Source organism: Betta splendens, chromosome 10, assembly GCF_900634795.4.
Source record: "Betta splendens chromosome 10, fBetSpl5.4, whole genome shotgun sequence".
Taxonomy (NCBI): Eukaryota; Metazoa; Chordata; class Actinopteri; order Anabantiformes; family Osphronemidae; genus Betta; species Betta splendens.
Window position 1 is genome coordinate 12988016 of NC_040890.2, and position 21680 is coordinate 13009695.

At 43.2% G+C, this 21680-nt stretch overlaps 1 protein-coding gene across 2 annotated transcripts in view; it reads left to right on the top strand.

The window, feature by feature from the left end:
• Window positions 1-21680, top strand: part of pcdh11 (protocadherin 11) — a 136741-nt gene that overhangs the window by 1047 nt on the left and 114014 nt on the right. The window contains exon 2 of one of the 2 annotated variants that reach the window (XM_055512283.1): window positions 11873-11935. The exons of the other annotated variant lie outside the window; for it this stretch is intronic. The gene's annotated coding sequence lies outside the window, so the exon portion shown is untranslated. The remainder of the gene's footprint in view (window positions 1-11872; window positions 11936-21680) is intronic. 2 annotated transcript variants of the gene reach the window in all.

Sequence of the window (21680 nt, forward strand, 5' to 3'; positions counted from 1 at the left end):
TAAAACTGATAAATATGTTTTCGCCCTGTGACAATAACCAGTGGAAGAAGCTGAAGTAGCTGCTAATTTGTTGCCCGGTAAAACAGTGCTCGGTTGGTGAGTTGACATAAAAAATAAGTTTCTGGCACCATGGAGGAGCTGCTGCTTCCACTTCAAGTTGTTCATCTTCTTGTAGTGACTTATGAGTTTATTCCTGTGTTGCTGGGATAAAACAATCTTATATATTGCCTGTTGCATGGTGTTTGAATACACAATTACCCAAAAGCAAAAGTCGAAACAGGAAAAAAAAACCTGTTGTCTTCTTGAAAGTCTGAACATGCTACAGTATATCAAGCAAGAAAGAGACTCGTGTGTGTGTGTGTGTGTGTGTGTGTGTGTTTTAAAGCAATCAGGGTCCTTTTCTTTCTGCTTCAACACATTTTATTTCGAAGATGAGCCATCCCTTAGAGGACCCGTGCACCCAGCGCGGTGTACGATTAGACTTCACCCTTCACATATTACAGAACGGGGCGATATTGACTGCTTCCGCTTCAGTGAAGTTAGTCGAGATTGACACATAATGAAAGCACAGCGGGCACGAGAGAACAAGGAGAGAAGTGGACATGCTTCCTGTCAGTTTTTAAACATCTGATTTCTTTAACATTGTTTCAGAAAGTCTAAAAATATTCACCGTGACAGTAATTGCAGTTTAATGCTGTAAGTGTAGTTCTGAGCCCAGATCGCGGCCTTGAGCACGCTCACTCGCTGACCCCTGTGGAGCGGCGCGCTAATAATGGCATTGTACTTTTGGCTAATCAGGGCGATTCCACCAACGCACACTGGTACTTTGTGAATTCCAGTATTACACTCTAAACTAGCTTTAACCCAACCAATCTCTCCATCGAAAACCACTGCAGCTACAGCACCATGTCGCTGCTGGCCACTGCTGCAGGGATGCAATTATTTAAAATGTTAGGCTGCACTTATTTTGGTACACTACATGACCAGCATCAGTGGGAACCAGCACGTCTTCATCCAAACAACCAGCGCAGCGCAGCCGACTGCTTGATACTTGCCTGACAGGCTACTGAAGTCAGAGAATATTAGAACCTGGGGCTTTTGCTGCAGCGTCTCCTGCCAGACTTGCTTGAGCAACTGCCAAAGAGTTGTCCATGATAGAGGCGTAAAACCCCAGTGTTTTGGAGTCTCTCTGAAGTCCCAGGCACCCAGGAAGACGAGGCCAAGCTCGGCAGAGATCTGTGCGCCGACGCGTACTGGGGAATGCCTCTTGCCATTGCGCAGATATTAATGGGGAAGTGCTTTTGCAAAGACAGTGGGGGGAACTCTCTGAACTCTTCAATGGGTAGAGGAAGGGTGCCTTTCTACCCACTTCAAGGTCATCATCTTCTGAAGATGACTGGAGAGACAGCTGGATGTTGCCAGTAAGCGCGGCTTGAAGGGAGGCAGGGAACTCTGTATCATCATCATTATGCCGTAAAATCTTTAGCTTCAGAATCTTTCCAGCGAGGCGGATGATTAATTTACAGAGCCGCCGTTGAGCTTCTCTCTCCGACTGCTCTACAGGTGAACCTGTGAAGTCGAGTGCAGAGTATTGAGCTGAAATAGCCGTCTAGGTAATGTACAGCCTTAGAATCAAGAAAGGCCATTTTGGGCTTCAATACATTCAGGTACAATCAAAAATAATGCTGCAGCTTTGCCCGTAGACCTGCAATCACAGAGGAAATAAGCAAACTTCGCCATGTGTGGCTAACAAAATTATAAAAAGTAAAACTTCTTAGCATTTAGTACTCACTAAAATATGTTGCTTGAATTAGACGCCTAATGTTTTCATTAATGGTCAGGAAACTGACCTGGTGTCTCAAATTACTGCAGATGATACAGTCTGAGGTGTAATTAAAAAACAATTAGGAAAATGTGGCAGGCTAAGAGCACCTTCACCTCCCCTTTGCTCCACGAGGTCACTCGACGTGCTTGATATGACTTTTAGGCAATATCCAGGTGTGTGTGTAGGCAGCCGCCACATCCGCTTCTCTGTGCACAAACAAGAACCTTACAGCTGCAAAACTGATTAAAACACTTGATAAAAGTAGAATTAAGCTCTAAAAAATATACCATAAAATACAGAGAGGAAGCCAAAATTAGTATGTGTCTAAGTGCAAATACACTTTTATATATAATATGATTAGTTTAAAGGCATTGTACGATTTCAATGGCGTTGAATTAGACCTGAGATCGCGCCCAAATCTTTTTTTGGAACATCAGCTTTGCCAGCTGAGTTTGGTGCCATACAGGCCCAAAGTGCAGCCACTGCCCTGAAGGCATTTAAAGAAAATCAGTGTTCAGACATCCGAGTTTGAGCAATGCCAACAGCAACACGCATGTTTCTATGATTCTCCATGAAATGAATTAATAACCTGCTGGATCAGCTGTGATCGTTTTTGATTGACACACGAGGTTAAACAACTTATCACATGTTCCAAGATCTATTAAAATATTTAATTTTAATATATTTAACTTCGTTTTAACAGACAATGAAAGGCAGCAGCACTCCATTACTCGTCGCTCTCGTGTTGCTGGGAGGCTTTTTATTAAGTCTTTAGAGACTTTCTGTTGAAACCAGCTTCTTTATTACCCCCCGTGTTTAATTTCTCAACCTACGGAAGAAAGAATAAAGGCTGTTTTTTTTTTTGTCTCGTACCCTTCAGCTCCAGTAACGTCCATAATTCCAGCCATGTATCACTCAGGCTGCTCTGTTTACTGGCACTTCTTTTAAATTAAAAGTCACAATCTGGCTGTCAAGCAATTGTTTTAGCCTTGTGGCAATGAAGTCATCAACTATTTTAAGGGAAGATGCTCCCTCTTCCCTGCCAGTGCTCTTTGCCATTTAATGGCAATTGTCTGCCAATATTGCTTTGCATTATTTAGACAGTGGTCTAAATTTGGTAGATGACAACACGTTGTCACACACAACCTGACTCCTGGTCTGGTCGTCACACTCACTGCCTGCTGGCTTCCTGTTATATCATACTGCACTGTGTGACACATGCTTGTTTGACTTGGGGATGACTTACAAAATTTGTCAGTGATCTGTTCATGCCCTTTAAGCCCCTGTTCATCCACACAGCATGACCTACAGTTTACTGACATGACAGTGACATGGCTGGTGTTTCACAGCGTGACCTACAGGTCTACAAGGGGAGTCACAGGATCAATTACTGTCTTTGCTAACATAAATTCTGATAATGGTGCGCACACCTTCAGCGTTTAGGTCATTGGTTTTTATGCATTTTAGGAACCCTGCTCAGTAGTGGAGTTGATTATTTTACTCAGTATGAAGTCCAGATATTTAGTTTGAGCCTTTCACCCAGCTGGGCAATGGTTGTCAATAACAACATACTATGTTGAACTGTTACAAGCTAGACTGCTCGGTTATGCCATATTTAATTACAGGCTCCAGGAAAACACATCGGTGTAGTGTGTTGTTCACTGAAAGCAACCTTTTATACGATCTCACCACTCTTCAGTAGAAGTAAAGTTCATGCCACAGGGTAAAATTAAGATACTGTGTAATTACATCACATTTGTAATGTAACACAATTCTACCTGCTGCATTCCTGAATTGCGATGCTCAAAAGATGGCGCATGTAATATCAGCAGGTTGTTTTTGATGACAACCGAGTCGCAGCGTGCAGCTTTAAAACAGGGAGCCCGTCTCCTAAAATCTCCCTAGTAGTTTGGTGCACATGTTCCGTCTGTGCAGTCGGCACCAGAAAAATCACTGCACTCGTTACCATGGCAACCGGGCAAACAGAAAACGCAGTGAGGAAGTGAGTGGGAACAAGAGCCTTTAATTTCATCTTATCTTCCCTTTAATATGAACCTGTTGCAATGTTGAAGCGTGTGTGCACACAAATAACACAACGTGCACTGCTTTGTCAGGTTTGCAGGCTCCTGACGGGTCCTAAGGCTTTTTTTTTTTCCTGCGTTGAGAAGCCATAACAACTCTTATAAGATGTGCATTTAGAAAAAACATAGCATTGAATTAAATTACAATAATAATAAATAAATAATAGAAATTAATTGTTTTCTTTTAGTAATTGGTACTTTAAAAGCATTACCTTGCTATTGTCTACTTGCGTAGCACAGACAATGTTTTGCTGTGTCTGCTTTTAATTCCTTCAGAATGTACAGTACCATAGACTGCCCATATTAATGTACAAATTGGGTTATCCTTCTTTCAAGGTCTCCAGCCTTAAATTAATATGACATCTTTGGCAAGGAAACCAAAATGGCTTTTAAAAGAATTTAATAAAAAGCATTGCTGATGAAATTAGCTAATGCCCATTGACATTTTATCCTGGGCATTATAAGAATAACTAGATCCAGTGATCATATTTCCCATGGTTTCCGAAGCTCCCGTCTGATAGATTTCAATTTAATTTGCAAGTGAAAAGCTAGTCTTAAGGTCAGGTGTGGCACCAAGGTTTATTCTGAGGCAAGCGATAATGCATCTGGCTGCCTATGGAAAAAATGTTGGCTGCGTCCGTCTCTCTCTACCTTTTTGTTTTTCTTACCTGCTCTTAAAATATTGACTGCAAAGCATTTAGCGGAGTAATTGTCCAGGTCCGACTTTACTGTAGGTACAAGAGAGTTTGATCTGCAGTAAATATGTGCGATTATTCACACGAACTGCTCACAGCACATGGTGATTACAGCCCTGTGTCCCTGCCGTTATCTATATCTGAATATGCTTTTAATACTGCATTTGCTCTGCACTAGACAGAAATGAGTACAAACAGCTTTTTCTTCTTTCATATCACATGTCAGCTATAATGATGGAGGCCCACAGAGAAGATTCCAGCAGAAAGCAGTAACCGTATGTCTCGGTAAACCCACGAGAGCAGCAGTCTGCGGAACAAAGCAGCCTTCACTTTTATGTCCTTTATTCTCTGTGTGGTTGTTGGTAAAGTTACAAGTAGATTTGCCATTAAAATGGCAGTGAGAACCACAGTTTTTGAGCTTCTCGCTCCATTTGATGTATTCTAGCTGGTGTATAATTTTAGGAATACTGGGCCTTTATGTACAATGCTGTTGTTCAAGGATAGATGAAAGGACGGTGTTTTTAGAACGTTATTTATTTATTTTTTCCTTTTAAAAACTCTATTTTCCCAGTTTTTATATATAGAAATATGTGGTATTCCACAGCCTCTTCACTCTTTAAAGCCACCATAGTTTCATTGTTCTTAAACTACACACGCGTATGATGACAGCGCTACAAGTGATGTGTGATGCACCAAATTGATCCATCCTTCATCACCTGTGACGATGTATCTTATAAGTGTCACTGGTTGCTTCTCTCCTAAAGGAATATGACACCTAATACAATAATATTTCGAGCCATATGCCTGAACTATCTATATAATGTCTATTTACAACAGCTATTTCTGCCTCGCTATACTGTAAGTCATGTACTGACTTCGTTGAGAGGTGTCAACCAGTAAGTTTCTAATCTCAGACAAAGAGGAAAGTCTTTTGTAGTGAGTTTCAAGGAGACCTTATTAAAGCCCACCAGCGTTGTATGGTTTGCTGACTTTGAGCTATCAAATCACAGAATTTAGAACTTCCCTCTAAATCTGATTCTAAAGCCACTACCTCACTGTGAGTCCAATTAAAGCGAGGAGAAGAGCATCACAGAGTGGAAATCAAGTATTATAGGCATAGGCTGAGAGGAGTGCTGGGGTAATAATTGGACGGAGCCACAAAATGCTACATGCAGTTAAAATATGTCCTGATGAAAACAATCAGCGAGATATGATTTTGAAAGTAAAAGCACCACGTTCGAGTGCCTCGGTTTTTAATTAATCATTTTAGCTTTATAATTAACAAATTTAATATGTTGTGTGAAGGCAAATGTGCAAATATTTAATTAACACGGTGTCTTTGGAGCCAGCAGTCCTGGCCCGCACTTTACCAGGTTTTGGCAGGTGAAAAAAAGGTGAACTTGGACACGGTGACTTGGCAAAATCATCCAAGGCTGTTACCGTTAACCTCAGCACTCAGTTGTGTTTAAGATATTGTCTATGTAGATCATCACTCAACTATTGGCTGGTTTTTTTTGTCATTTCTGTGACCAACAAACTACGCATTCTTGTTACATAGGTACTGGTTGCTCGTATTTTTCAAAATATCATTACAAGCAAAGTAAATTTCAAGACTGCCATGCGAGTCAAGTACCGTCGTACTCGTCTCCAAGAAGTGCTGTTCTTTTGCTGTTTATTATGTTGGTGTTTAGCATTTAAAAAACAAAACACAAAAAAAAAACAGCTAAACGGGCAGCACCAGCCAGAACCTCTGCTCTGCGATTGACTGAAACAAAATGCTTTAATGGCAAACAGGAAAGTTCTATGAAATAGAATACAACCAAAGCCACTGTCTGTGTCTTAATTAAGCTGTATATTTTGAGTGATTAGCTCATTAGACGGTTTAAGGCACCGTCTCCAAAGCGAGTGCTGTCCTGCTAGTGTTAAATGCTGGAGGAGCTGACGCACGCGGCCTCGTCTCCTGCTTTCTCCGACACTCTTCCTCCAGTTCGCCCTCTCAACCTCTTCCTCTCGTATCGATGGCACCCGAATAGCCCTCGACGCCGCTGAGGACACTTCATTACTTTATGAGTGAGATCTGCATCAGCTGCAGCAAGGCAGAAGGTGACACGTGTCGCGGAGGGTTTCTGCTGTACAGTAGGTTATCTGTGGAGTAAAAGCAGTAACTGCAGCTTAATAGTGTGTTTACAGCAGTTGGCTCAACAGTCAGACATGCACCAAGCTACCGGCAGTAACAGGAATTTTATAAGAAAACACTGAGTTGTATAGTTTGTAAACAGCAGTGCAAATGTAACTTAATAAAACTTCATCATAACATAAAATACACAAATAAATGAATAATAATGATGTTTATACTCAGTGCTGGGAGTTTTTTACATGTATATTATTTATTACTTTTTCAGTGTTGACAATATTCTTCAATGTCAAAGAACCTTTTCAATAGTGCAAACATTTTTTTTATTAAATGATTCTGCATTTTCAATGAAGGCTTTAACATTTCAATGCCAACTATCCATAGTAGTCAGTGGTATAGCTCCATAGTAACCACAGGTGTCAGCGCAGCATAGTGTCTTCTTTTGAAGACTGGGGATTTGAACCCTTTTTACTTTACCTGTCACATGATGGAAAGTGGTAATAAAAGGTGATCAAACCCAACTTATTATGTGATCAGTTATTATATTGTGTTGTAGGTCTACAATGAGCTGCTGTGTTCCTTTCCCTGGCTTCTTGTTCTGTGCTTGATTTGTTAGTGTGAGCTGGTTATAGCTAATTCGGATGTTTTATACTTGGAGAAATTAGGCTGTGGTGGTTTGAGTCCAGGGCAGACTGTCAAATTAGCATTGATAGACTTGGCGCTGCCATTGTCGCTGGTGCTGATCAAAGGCTGGTTTGTAGGATGGGACTTGCATAGTGATGGCACAGCTCCATTGCAAAGCACTGATCTGCTTTGCAATCATCTGGAGCCGTCTTGTGTGCATGTCTTTATTCATTTACATGGAAAGAAAACTATTTCCCACTACAATGATATTAGAATTTAACAACACTCATATCTATTTTCTTTCGCCTCTTCAGTCAGGGTAATTATTTCAAGTGACTTCCTTTAGAGCTTCAATTGACTAATAAAAGCTGCCTCATACAGTAGATAGCTGTTAGAAATGATCGTGCACAAACTAAGGTTGTGGTGCAGTTTTTGTGTCTTTGCACAGAAGCTGTGGTCACACTGCATGCGAGCCATTCTTGTAGAGCAAATGAGCACTAAACAGATTTTCCTGCAGTAACACTTGAACTCAGGACAACACATAATTAACACAAGCCACGGAAACCAAGACACCCTTATAGCTGTTATTAGTGCTCATGTGAGCGCGTGCACCCACCCATCCAGCCAGATAATGTGTCACCGGTGCAGAAGTAAGTGGTGAAATGACTTGAGGTTCTCGGTGAGGTAAGAGACGCATGAGTCAAAGAAAAGCAGCTGCTTAAACCGACTGTAGCGTCACAGAGCGAAGTTAATTAAAAACAAAAAAAAAAAAGGCTGTAGTTAAAATGCCACCACGCGAGACTCGCTGGAGTGTGGTTGATAGTGTAGGTACAGTAGCAGCAGCCTGATCCAAACTCTTCACCAGTAACCACAGTCGTCGCAACCTTTGTTTCCTAAATGCGAGAAATCGTGTCCTACCGATGAACAGACGAGTAAAACGATCTAATTTTAGGTGGTGCGGAAAAACAACCTCTATTTTTATTTAGATCAGATATTTTTAAGTGCGGCAGCGGAGAGTGAGACAAATATAGAGAACAAGAAACCTTAAAAAAATCCAGAAATTAAATGAACTTTAGATGGTCTGATTATAAATGGATAATCTCCAAACCTTAGTTTGATAATCCAATTAAACTACTTGTAATTACGCTGAGGGGTTAATGATCTCTCTTTGTAAAGCGTTACGGGTTTGCTGCACATTGTTGCAGGAGCAGCTGCACCCAAAAATAGCCATAAATAAAAAAAAATGTTGCTTATTATCCACATAACAAAAAGCTGATGGAAAACGTTTCACCAGCATGTCATTTATGATGCATAAATAGAAGGAAAGGTGCATCCAGTGCTCTCTCAGTAGACATTTAAGCTGAGCGATCGCACGCAGCGGGAGAGATGCAGCGTTGGAACATAGTTTCTGCCTTTTTACAGTTAGGAAGCACTCTATATCATTTAGGGTCTCTTTTTCTTCAGAGCGGTGGAAAGCGATGTTTGCTTTGAAGGTCACTGCTTCAGAAGGACAGCAGCAGCACATTTGAGATGCTCGTTATCTACGTGAATATTAATGACTGTAAAATCTAGGAACCCACGTGTTGCTTGTAGCGCTGAAACGGCAGCAGCAGCTACAATGTTCCCACGTTGTAATGATCACAGGATTCTATAGAATTGTTTATCGTGCGTACGCGTGTTGAGGCTCAGGCTACTATCTTTCCCTAAGTAGGACAGCAGCAAGAAATGTGACAAGCCTCAAAGTTGGAAGGGATTTTTTGGACTCGAATCCGTGTTTTGTTGTACACTGTATGCAGGTCAGGTTTCTTTTCCCTTCATTCTTTTTTTAGAGATTTCAACTGCTTTGCAAAATGCAGAAGGAAAGAAAAATGCAAGCAGACGTTAGGATCTCGGCATCATAGAATTTGAGGTCATCTTTCATTGCGCTCACGTTGCCCTGGTTTCTAATGAAAGCAGATGCTTTCAGAATCTGCAGCGAAGATAGCAGGTGTGAATGCGGTGGTACATTCCAGAACATAAGATACGAGAGAACTACCCCCCCCCAAAAAAAAGGAAAAGGCCTCTGGGCAAATATCTGTTTTACACAAGCTGAGCCTCTGGGTCGCTGCTGGCAAGCTACTCGACAAATGACAGCGCTTGGTTGGTTGTTTCAAAGCTTGGAGGCCATTTACTTTCATGTGACAGTTTGTGTATTGTTCTTCACATTCGCAAACTGACTGGCTTAAAACACCACCGGCTGAGGACCAGATCTGTTTGAGTTCTCTCTCGGGTCCAGGTCAGCAACAGGTGTGACGCTGAATTGTCCTGTGCTTTTTAACACTAGGGGTCATAGTACTACTGTACATGGCCCGTCTCCACCCATACGGATCAGATGCCACCTGCAATCTGAAAGCTCTCCCTTTGGTGTCACTATGTGTTTCATTATTCTGGGTGCATCATAGCGATTGATTCAATTCATTTGTATTAGTGTTTATGTCCACTACAAAGAGCAACCAGGATGCATGCGTGAACAGTGAAAGCATTCGAAGCTCCTAAATGGAGAAACGTAGGCAGCAACAGCTGCCGTCCTCCAGCAGAATGCGGAATGAGTGAGGCGTCGTTCCTCCAAAGGCTCCTCCCGCTCCCGTGCTTCTGTCTTACAAGGGACAAACATTGAATTTTATGACCTGGCTGAGGTTCTGCAAATACTCTCCCTCCAGTGACTCACTTACCCCCATGCTGTCCGCAGTAAACACCATAAACAATGTCCCGTGGCATCGTAGTATGTGGAACAACATACTGTCGGTGATTTGTGGTGTGTGCATTTTATAAATATTTTATTTTTCAGTAATTGGAAAACAGATACTTCAGCTGTAAGCATCCTCAAAATAATACCTCTTTCTACATATCTATCTACATATCTACTGTATCTATGAATATCCAGCCCAAGTTGGATAAAGCCTTATCAGCTGCCAGCTGCACTCCTGCCTTGCAGCGTGCATGGTGCTCCTCACATATCTGTCCTTCCACGTGCACATTATATTCATATGCATGAGTGCTCCAGACTGGCTTTTGCACATCTGTATTAAAATCAGCAGGGAAGGGCTCAGATGTGTAGATCAGGCAGACACACTGTAGTCGCTGTCACAGCTGTAGGCTGCGTCCCTCGGGGAGCACTCCGCCAGCCACCCTGTAAAAGAGTGCCAGAGCACATCTGGGACCCAGCAGGTGCTCCGCAGTCTCATGATAGATTGTCGTTTGCTGCACAACCTTTGGACTGGTGTCCTTGCACTTCGCCGTGAAGCTTTACGTTCAACTGGAATGAACCCCCAGAATAAAAAGGAGCATGCGCATATTTACTGTGGCAGTAATACAAGGATTTGGAGAAGTTCTAAAAGCCCAAACGTCTTTGTTGACGATAACAGAAGGCCAAACATCAGTCCTTTAACAGTGTTTTATCAGATTGTGCTTTTTTATTCAAAGTTGAATAATCAAATGCGGCATGTTGTCCCCCGCCATCCATCTACCGTATGCAAATTAGAATAATGTTGTGTCAGGAGAATTGTGCCTTTAAGGACAAACTGTAAAGATTGTTTACATTTTTATTGAAGTGGGCTAAGGACAAAGCAAGGGTGGCCAAATGTCATCCTGTCTCATCATCATTCCGTTGCCACGTGCTAATATCACCCGAGATAAGCAAGTGCAGCCTAATTGCAAAGATAACTTTCATTTAAGCAAACTCTAATTCTTGCCTGTGATTTCTAATTGTAGATGTTCTTCGCAGGATGTTTCTGACCTTCATCGCTGAAGCAGTGATAAATGATTGAGTCAGAAGGCACAGACACTAAATACTTTATCTGAGTAAATAAAAAAAGGAGTTTTTTTTTTTTTTTTTTTGAAGTGAACACTGCACATTTCACCAAAGGTGCTTGTTAGCGGCGTCTTACAAAACACATACAGCGACACATTTGTCAGCGTTTATTTGTTCAGCTTACTGACGAAAACAGACCTGAATGCTGATTTTTAGAACAGCTTTAGTTATTTATTTTTAGACAGTAGTTCATGATGAAAACACTACAGGAAATCACTAATTATATAGTAATAGGCAAAATAGAAGCATTTCATGCCACGATCACAATGACTCATTAAAATGTTTAGATTGTGATATTACTTACAATTCAGTAGAAGCTTTTATTCCAAACCCTGTGATTAGTGATTAGTGGACAATCCAGGACCCACAAAGTCACTCAAAGTCAGTGAGAAGCTACAGGGACACACTCAGTGTCTAACTGAACTGTACAAAAGAAGAACAATGCAGATGTTTGGTTTAATAATTTAAAAGTCTTTGACATCAGCACTTGATGACAACATGCAGCACCCCCTTTATATAAAGCTACTGCTACTGGGACAAAGCTGCAATCAAAGTAAAGGCACACGACAGACAAGTCAGCTAAAATGTTTTGAACCATCACTGGACAGTAATTAGTAATCTTGCTTCACTGCATTACAATACATGTTTTGTTTTACTTTGTAGGGACGTTGGCTCTTAGAAGCGTAATAAACGGTGAGAGTTAACATCACAGGTTTGCACGAGTAGGTAAGTAAGAAAGCCGGCGTCCCACTTTCAGGCAGAGCAAGGTGTTAAGTGTTTTACATTGAGAGCAGATCCAGGTTTGAAAATAGCTAAGTGGAATTTGATTTGAGCTGCGCTCTCCCACCTCCAGGTCTGAGAAAAACACAGTGTATGTTTGCGCATCTGAATCCTCTCCCCTTCAACTTGTCTGCGCTTTGATTTCTTGACACATTCCCTTGCTGCGTTTTTGCTTCAATGCTCTGTGCGCTGTGTTGTCTCCCATCTTCTTGTATCTGTCTCCTATCTCATCCCACATGTGCTTCCAGGCAACGCAAGGCTCACAGTCTGCTTTCCATAAAGATAACGCTGCTGAGTTAAACAGATGGGGTATAAATGTTCTCTCAGTGATAAGTATGGGCTTAGATACACCAAGAGATAGAAAGGATTCTTCATACTATCTTGAATTTTCAACAAAAAATCTCAAATCTTCAGTACAGTTGGGGATTTGGGTGCGTGCACAATGCATCTAAGACATTCTGGATTCAAGCCTACAGTCCCACAGTAATGGGGGAATACACCTCTGAAAAGAGTTTATCGCCGTGTCTTCTCTGAGGCTAATAACCACACCAGCATAGCTGTAATTTGTAATGCTTCACCACTGCGTCTGTGGAGCTAGATGCCACTTTGACATCAGTTGTTGTTGCAGTTATGTGTTGTTGTTGTTGAGGGTTTTTTTTTCACAATAATGAAGTAAAGAGTACAAGCTGGCTAGTAGTAGCATCCAAAATCTTGTAGCCTGTGGCATTTTGCTGGAACAAAACTAAAGATCACAATTCTAAATTATTCTAAATTCTAAAACGGAACCTGATTTTCTTTTTGCGATACAACCACAGCTACTCAGAGGAAAGTGATTAAGCTTTACTTCCAACTATCCGCCGTGCATGTAAATATATCACTGTTTCCATGTGGATCAGTGTATCGCAGGCTCATTGTGGGCAGCGGCCAAATGACCCCACTGTCCTTTTCCTAAATCTTTGCTGGGATGGCATTTTTATTCCACCTTGGGAGTTGCAACTTAATTCTAAGCGTTACTGAACTCCCTGTCAAACATTGTGTGTTGATAAATCTCCTAGTTATACTTAAATCAATATGGGGAGTAAGGTGGTGGGTGAAAAACCTTTATAATCCTTGCCCTCAGCAATCTTTCGCACACAGGCCAATTTCAGTCTGGTTTTATCATTTGAACCTGACAGTTTGCCGTATGTTGAGTGGACCCGATCCATATTGTTTGATACCACTCTTGGCCCACGCCCATAAAGTATTCCAATCAAAGGTGCAGGGACGTGATTTTAGTGTCAGAGGGAAAGTTGGTGGATTTACACGCAGAATATCAATGCGTGAGGCAATTGAGCAAACGCTAATCAATTTCCACTAAGATGAAAAATGTTACAGTAGCCTACTTAATGGCAGAGAGTGTGATTACAATCATAATGTCATTATCACAAGATATAAATCAGTAACAGAAAAGGAGAGAGACCTGTAGGTGCAGCTCACACGAACAGCAACACTTTTATATAATATATAATATTTTGAAAAATGAGTATTAAACAACAAAATAATCACTTACACTGTAGTTTCCACTGCACAAAGACATAAAAGCACGCTAATCTGGCACAGAGATGGGTCAGCTTGACATTTGAAGTGCTAAAATGGGGCTGTTGAATTATATATTTCACGAGGCATAGCAGGTGAGTCCGCAGCGGAGGAACAACCTGCTGTGGCTGAGATTGAAAATGTTAAAATCATTTATTATTTTTTTTACATTACGCCGGCTAATTTAGGGTCAGTCCGTACATGGTGTATTGTCTGTCTGCAGTCCTTTCAAATCAGCAGGACAAATTCAGTCTCAGTCTTGGATGCTCATCCATCAAATGGAAGTTATAGTTCTTTGTAGATTCAGGCTTTTTTTTATATTTCATTCCAAACGTTCTATTTACGTGACAAACAAGACAACGCCATCTTTCCACATGTCAAGGCGAAGCAACGCTCCATCTCTCCTGTCATCTCCAGTAGATTATTTGCAACATAACCAGCCAGGTTTACATGCTTTAAGATGCTACATTACCCATCTTGTTAGCGTTCATCCAATTGAGGCCCATCTCGCAGGCGGCGACAGACAGAAGCAATCTTGAAAAGCTCCTCCTAGGCTGCGAGAAGCAGCGTCAGATGAGTGAAGGGTCAGCACACCAACAGTTAGAGGGAAGCCTCAGGGACATGTATAAAATTGGATCTGCCATTTTCTGAAAAATGTGCTGTTGATTTGATACTTTTCAGTCCTGGGTTTTGTTCCTTAGGATGTCCATAATAGCTGATGAAGACAAATTACAGGTGCTTCCTACTAAAGGAAAAGAAAGACGAGAGCACGCATCTCAGGGGAGGATCTCTCACACGGCCGCAAAACACAGAGTATTAATCAACGGCAGCGCAATGTATGCGATGAAAGGGAGATTTCACAGGATGCCTGTAACCTCGCATCTATGTTTGTCTAAAGCTAAACATCAGACGCCGAGGCCTTAAATCTGCCGCCTCACTTGGGTATAAATTCAAAGAGCGCTGCTTTGGGGGCGCGCGTGAAGCCTTACTAAATTTACACCCATATGAAATTAAACTCCCGGCTCCGTGAAGCTGAATGTAAACCGCGTTTTGTTTGTGTGCAAAACCCAAAAACCAAACAAATCTTATAACCGCACAAAGTCGGCATCATCATTCAAAGTCCGCTTTTGACTGGAGCGTCCAAGGGCGCACGAGTAGGAGCGCTTTGGGAATTTTCGAAAATGTGCAGCGTCTCTCTTTGAAAACCACGAGCGTAAAATTAGTTTGTTAGCTGTTTGTGCCGAGTTGAAAAGCTCGGCGCCGGCTTTAAACTACCCCGGTCCAAGCCAATGGGGGTTAAATTAGGGCGAGATGATGCCCTTACGATACTGGAACCTTACACGGAGCTGTTCTTCAGAACCGGGATGCGTGTCCCCATGCGGATAAACCCGCTCGCACACAAACCGCAGGAATACGTCTCTGCTCTGCTCTGTGTGCGCGTGTGTTGTCATTTTCAGAGCTGGACCCAGAGCCTGTGCTGTGCTGTGACGCTAACAGCCTTATTGGCATTTTCTACGCTGATTTCTATGAGCTCGCTCCATTAGAATCACAGAGCGCTTCAATCGGGTGCGCGGCGGCCTGCGTGCAGAGGAAGTGTCCCTGGAGCCTGTGTTTACCAACCAAGTCGGATTTGCTGCTCTCAGACGCAGCCGGGCTAAAGCTCAGCTACCCAGCAACCCCCTCCAGTGCCCGCTGCTCTGCCCTCACTACCAGCACCACCACTCACACACGCCGCTCCTCCAGGCTTTCACTTTGTCGCTCATCCTTGGTCTACTTTTCACCCGAATCTGTTCGAAACTTTCCAGACTGCGGGCCTTTTATGTAAATCTAGTCGCACAGAAATTGTGAAGCCATGGTTACGAGCCAAATTTACATCCTTTAAGAAAAAAAAGAGAGAGAGAGAGAGAGAAAAACAGGGAGACACTTCAAACAGATTTGTTTAAGTATCCAAATAACAGAATAGAAGGGGAGGCTGTATTAGAGGGACTTAAGGAAGTTTCTTCAACAAACACTGAACACAAGCCTTTTCCTCTAAGTGTCCTCAGCCGGCTTCAAAACAAACTAAAAATGTTTACGTTATGCTTTATTCACGCGCTTGTTTGAGGAGTTTAAGAGCGAGGGAAGTTTTTGACGTGAGCTTTTACGATTCGTAACTTTAAAAAAAGGAAATTTGGCACTTTGATATCCCCAAAGCAAAATCATCCTCAGCGGGTGCGGGTGTCAAACAAATGGTCGTCTCCTATAGCGGCTGGTTGACGATGGAGAAAACAATCCGAAGACGAGGCGGTGTCTGCCGCAACCACACGGCTCTTCAGGGAGGAAACTTTCCACAGACGAGGAAGTTGGTCGACAGCGGCGCTGCTGCCGATGGGAGGACGGCGTCTAATGCGGCGTCGGACGGGTCCTGGTGCACCGTCTGAGGAATGAAGTCGGCCTTTGTCTTGTGATTTTCCCCAAAACGACGTGCGGCTGCGGCTGATTCATCCTTCGGGGTTTGGTCCTTTTAACAACAGCAGCCTTTGACATTAACATTTAACTAAATGCATGTTGCAAACACACACCACAGTGCAGTATTAGGGCACAATTCATTGCACACTTCACAATTTGCTTCATTTATCACTTTGTTCTTTCAGCCAAAACTTCACAGACTTGGCTCTGCGTTTAAATGCCCTCCTCTCCCTGTTTGCCCTCATTATAAAGGTCTGACCTGCCAACACATAGAAAGCAATCAAGAGTAAACATCAACAGTCAATAAGCAATGAAGATGGCAGCATACCAACATGAAACCAGGACAAAACTGATACCATCGTTTTCATTATTCTTAGCTTCTTCTTTTATTTCTTGGCACGAAGATTAATGTGAATTTACACAAGGCCGTTGTCTCGGGATCCGCGATTGGCAGGCTGCCACCGGCGTGGCATAATAACGTCATTCTTCTTATCAAAAATGGCCGAGCAGAGCGCCGCGATTTCAGCCATGCAACGTTAAACCGCTGGCAGCCCGTCCCGCTATGACATTGTCGGGAAGGAAATAATTTCCCCGTCGTTACAGTAAACATCTGCTCGCCGGAAGCCGCCTCTCTCTGGGCTTCTCCGTCCGTCCGTCACCGCCGCAGACCTGAGTCGCTGGCTGTCACTTGCAGCTGCGGCGTGTAGGCTCTGCAGACGTGGAATCAATACGCAACATTTTCCTTCTGATGGACGCGCGCCGGGGACAGACAGATCCTCCCTCACCAGCTCTGTACTTGATTGAGCCCCACTTAGATTGCTAATGTGACTGATGGACTGACACAGACAGCTCTACAGGAAGTTACCGTGTGATCTATTGTGACAATCTCTTGCTGGCAGCGAGGACGTGTATTCGGGGGAAGATTGTGCTGTTGTCTCCAACTGTTCAGCGCGCAGCACTTTCTTTATGGAGACTGGTGGTGAGGACACATGCAGCCATATTCAGCTGGCGTTTACGCCACAAGACCTGGAAGATGAATTAAGAGCTTTGTGTAATTAGCACTGAACCCAACAATGAAGTGACTGCAGCAGCTCGGAACAATACAGGTATTCATCTCTTGTGAAGAATACGAATTGTGGAGCACAATCCATTGTTTGAGGCGTTTTCTAACTCCAGCATCTGCGAGTGTGGGACGAGGCCGCGGTTGTGTCTTCGTGCCGTGTGCGACCCGCGCCGACATGCTGCTACTCCACGTTTAGCAATAAGTTGTGTAGCGTTTTATAATATGCAAGTTTGTTCATTAATAACTGAATTTCTGCATAAACAACAAGGCTGGAAAAAGGCCAGCGCCCACTTTGTGTTCGGGGAAGTGACTCAATAAGGTATATTACAAATATAATATCTGTTGCAATATCATCTAGTAGATGAGCTTGCTCTGTTTCTTAGTTTCTCTGTGGAAAATACAGAAGAAATGATCTTTGGGTGCTTCCAGTGCAGCTGCCGCCACATTTTGCATCTTTGGGCCGTTTTCTTATGAGCGCCATGAAAAATTCATACTCCTGACAGACACAAGTAAACACTGTGTGCTGTTTAATTATTTTAAAGGTTACTGCAAAATTGTATTGTCATTTGCTGCACTTTAGTTGCCTAAATGCTTTTTGGATGATAAGAAAACGAAGAATAAAACTCAGCATTGCTTTAGTTTCTGGTTTAATTTATTATGTACAAATAATTGAAGAAAATTCAGATTCAAATCTTTTCTATTCTTTTATACATAAATTCCCTTAAAATACGCTTAGACCCATAGCTTTGTGCTCCCTCTTTGCCGACATATGGCAGAATATTCCTAAAACATGACAGCGTGATGTTGACAGTGTATGTTCACAGCGTCATGTCTTTCTTGCAGTAGCTGCAGGATTTTCGCAAATTCCCACTCAAACAAAATCAGCGTACGTACCCTCGATGTTGTTTTGCTGGTCTCTGGTACTTATTCTCCCTTGCATCATGCTGTGCCACACAGTAAACACTGCTGAGAGTGTCAGAAGCTGTTTTGGAGGCAGATGATCCTCGTGTTGCCTCAAAATTTTAAAGCCACTCTTTTATGGTTCGGGCCGGGAGGTTTGTGTTTGTATGTACATTTCAGTGTGTAAATACTGGCTTGAGTTTGACTGTTCTTCACATCTGCTGCCACTACAGTAGCTACACCGACACAAAGATGTGTATGTGTGTGTATATAAATACTGGGTCATTTGGGTCAGTTCACAATACACAGAGAGATCCTCTTTCTCTGGCTTTTAGGTGGTAATTACTGAGCATGCCATCAATTCGTGTGAAGGAAAGCACCACAGATGGCAGCCGTGGCCCTGAAGCGAGTTGCTGTCTGCCACAACAACAATCTGCAAATGCTGTTGGTGGAGACGCGCTTTATTCATTTAGTCATCACCGTCCTGGCAGTGGCGTGCAGCCGGCTGCCCTTCCTCCATTTTATTCCCACTCCTCTCCCACTTGTCTTCCGTCGCCCTCCCGCTATTAGACCGTGTCACACGCTTTTGAAAACACATCTTTTTCTAAATGCTCTGGCCTCGGCCCCGCGCGCCCGCGATTTGAGCCCCATTCCTGGATACAGGAGCTGGGGAGTGGCTCCTGAGGTGAGAGCCTCTGCCGTGGAAGCATCTGTCTGCATCTTCACACATCCTCCCTTGCACCCGAGATCATTCCACTACGGTAAATATACGTGTTGCTCTTGGACAATACCTGTTTTTCCCTTCACGTTGTTTGTGGGAATGCTCTTCCTTTGACACTCCTTTCCACCCAAAACACGGACACTGTGAAACAAACAGGTTTTTTCCCCTGGACTGCACAGCGACACCCCACTGGTAGCTGCACAAAGGGGGGCCACTGCTGCGTCTTATTGCAGCACCGACCGCTACATCCACCTTGAACGCGGTCTGAACACAAGTGTGCCCCGCGCTGCAATAGGCTTCAACTTCGCTCGGCAACTTTTTCCAGCTCTGTCTTTTCCGCTTCTTTGGGCTCCTTTTGAGAGCCGGTGGTGCTTTTGCTGCGTCCTGTGATGAAACGTTCGTATTCACACGCCTGCTCGCGGTTCTGGCCTTGCGGTTTCCTTCGTGCAGCCGCCGGTGGACCGTCCAGGTCTTTGTTTTCACCAGCGAGGTCAAGTGGCTTCCACATTCATTTGTCAATCAGGCGCGCTCTGGGCTGACGCGCTACATATCAGCTTGTCATGCTGATGTCACAACTAGAGGGAGCAAGTGTCAGTCTTTCCCCCCGCAGACTCCGCAGAGCCTTTACACGCGAGTTCGGGAGTCGCCTCCGCCCGCGTGCGTCTGGACAGCGTAGAGTCAGTGATGGAAAACGTCTCACACTAATGTGTTTATCCACTAATGTGTTTATCCACATTGGAGTGGACATTAGCAGCCAGTGAGGATGAGCTCAGTATGAAACTCCTTCCTCACGGCTTCACTTTATATTCCTCCTTCCACTGCACTCGCTGCTAAGGTGAGCTCTATTTTCTGGGTTTTCTTTAGCATCGGGTGGTGACGCAGAGTTTTGCCCTGTGAGTCAGTGTCATGGGAGACTTTGACAGCACCTCTCTGCTCTATGTTACCATGTGGAGCATTTCACTCCCAAACATTACAGTGTGTATTGTAGATTTAAATGTAAAAAGTCACATTGGAGCCACAGACGTCCAGGCATTTAGATTTACTGTATCGGCAATAAATCAAGATGTTTCCATTCAGAGCAGCGGTAGATGGATGGGCATTGTACTGCAGCAGCAAGGACAAAGGAAGCCTCTGTTTTGCATATGTTTCAGCAACATTTGGTGCTTATCTCTATCTGCGCTCAATCAAGGTTAATGCTGAGGTCAACGAGTTTCAGTCTAGACCCTGCTGCCGCAACTAATTCTATGAACATTATGAAGAATGCCAGGAAGATAGAAACGATCAAATCTCAGCGGAGACCAGCACAGAAACATTACGCTCACGTTGAGCTGATCAACTGTTAAACATCTAACAAATTAAAACACTTGATTTACTATTTATACTGTGCAGTGTGTACAGTGATAAGTTGTGCGAAAACAAATTAACTACAAGTAAATCTAAATCATAAAACCTGATGAGGATGTTTATTAACCAAACGAAATACAGTATTAAAAGCAATCAGTCGCTTCTGGTTATTTCACAGAAGGAACCAGTGTCCAGAAGCTGCTTTGGTTCTGTTTTTGCTCGTGGAACAATAAAAAGTCTTACAGTGAACACAAACTCCTGCTCAGCGCTTTGCCTCGGTTGCCTTCAGTGTGCGCGCTACATCCCGCCGATGCGACGTACAGTGGGACAGTGATTCTTCCAGTGAGATAACGCCACCTTACAGTAAGTGTGCTACATACAGTAGCAACGACGCCGCGTGACGGTGGGATTGAGAGCAGAAACCCATTAATCACCTTGAAGGCATTATCAACTGTGCTTGGCATTAGTGACGTTCATACATTAGATCCAACCGACCTCTGCAAGCGGATGACCACTATTACTCACACAGACCTTCAGTTTTCAGGGGAGCATCTTGTGGCGTCAGAGAGCGATGGGCTGCTGAGAGTACTGTATGTGCTCTCAGAGAATACAGAGCTTGTCTACATAGTGTATAATGCTAATGCTGGTAGTTTTATAAACCCAATGATGATAGATGGCAACTTGGTGCAGTATTAGACATTAGATTTCCTTGCGGTTACTCGCCTGTGTTTGCTGCAGTGCATTTAGAGTTGCAGGGTGCTCACAGATACTTCACAAGGTGTTGGACTGAAAATAATCTCCTTGCTGCTTCGGTGTGGGATATTCAAGGACAGAAAATCAAAGTACATCTGAGGTCTAGGGAGTCTCTATCTCTATCTCGGCTGTGCCTGGATCAATACGTCTGCCTTTTGCAGATGATGTCGTCTTTCTGGCTTCAGTGGAATTTGCATCCAGGCATTCTGTTGCTGCATTAGGCCGAGGATGCCTCGTCCTGTATGTGAACGCCAGAGCATTATACTCGCCCATGTGTGATTGATTATTAATGAGCAAGACAACTGGCAACCGAGCATGAAGACATGTTGGATTGCCCGCCATCGTGTACAAGCTAGAGACACTGTATCTGCCATTTGCATTAGGTGGACGCCTGTATCGCACTGCTTGATACTGCTCAGGATAACAAAATGGACAGTGGAATGGACAGAGTAGTGGATGGGATTGGTAGGACAGGAGTTGTCTTATTTTAATGGAGGGGAAGTTTGTAATAATAAGTGTTTGTTGTGGCAAATCTGTCCTCTGTACATTAATCTGTTGCAAAGAGATGAACATAAAGTTGAGCTCCACCAAATCTGTGCGCCTAATCATGGCAACTTGGGGTAGAAGGTCAGTTTTCTTCAGGTTTGAAGTTTGATAATATATAAAAGTTTTTTTTTTTCCACATAAGGAATTCTGCTTGTCCCCACAGGTCTGAGAGCTAAGGAGCATGAAGTCTCAAGAGTGCGACAGAGATGTCTGCACACATTGTCTTTGCAGTGCCATGCCTTTGGCAGAGGGGGCATCCACAGTTTACAAGGCTTGCCTTCAATTTTACTCATCAAACAATGGTTGTGTACACAGCCCCATTCAAGGCAGGGAAAATGCAA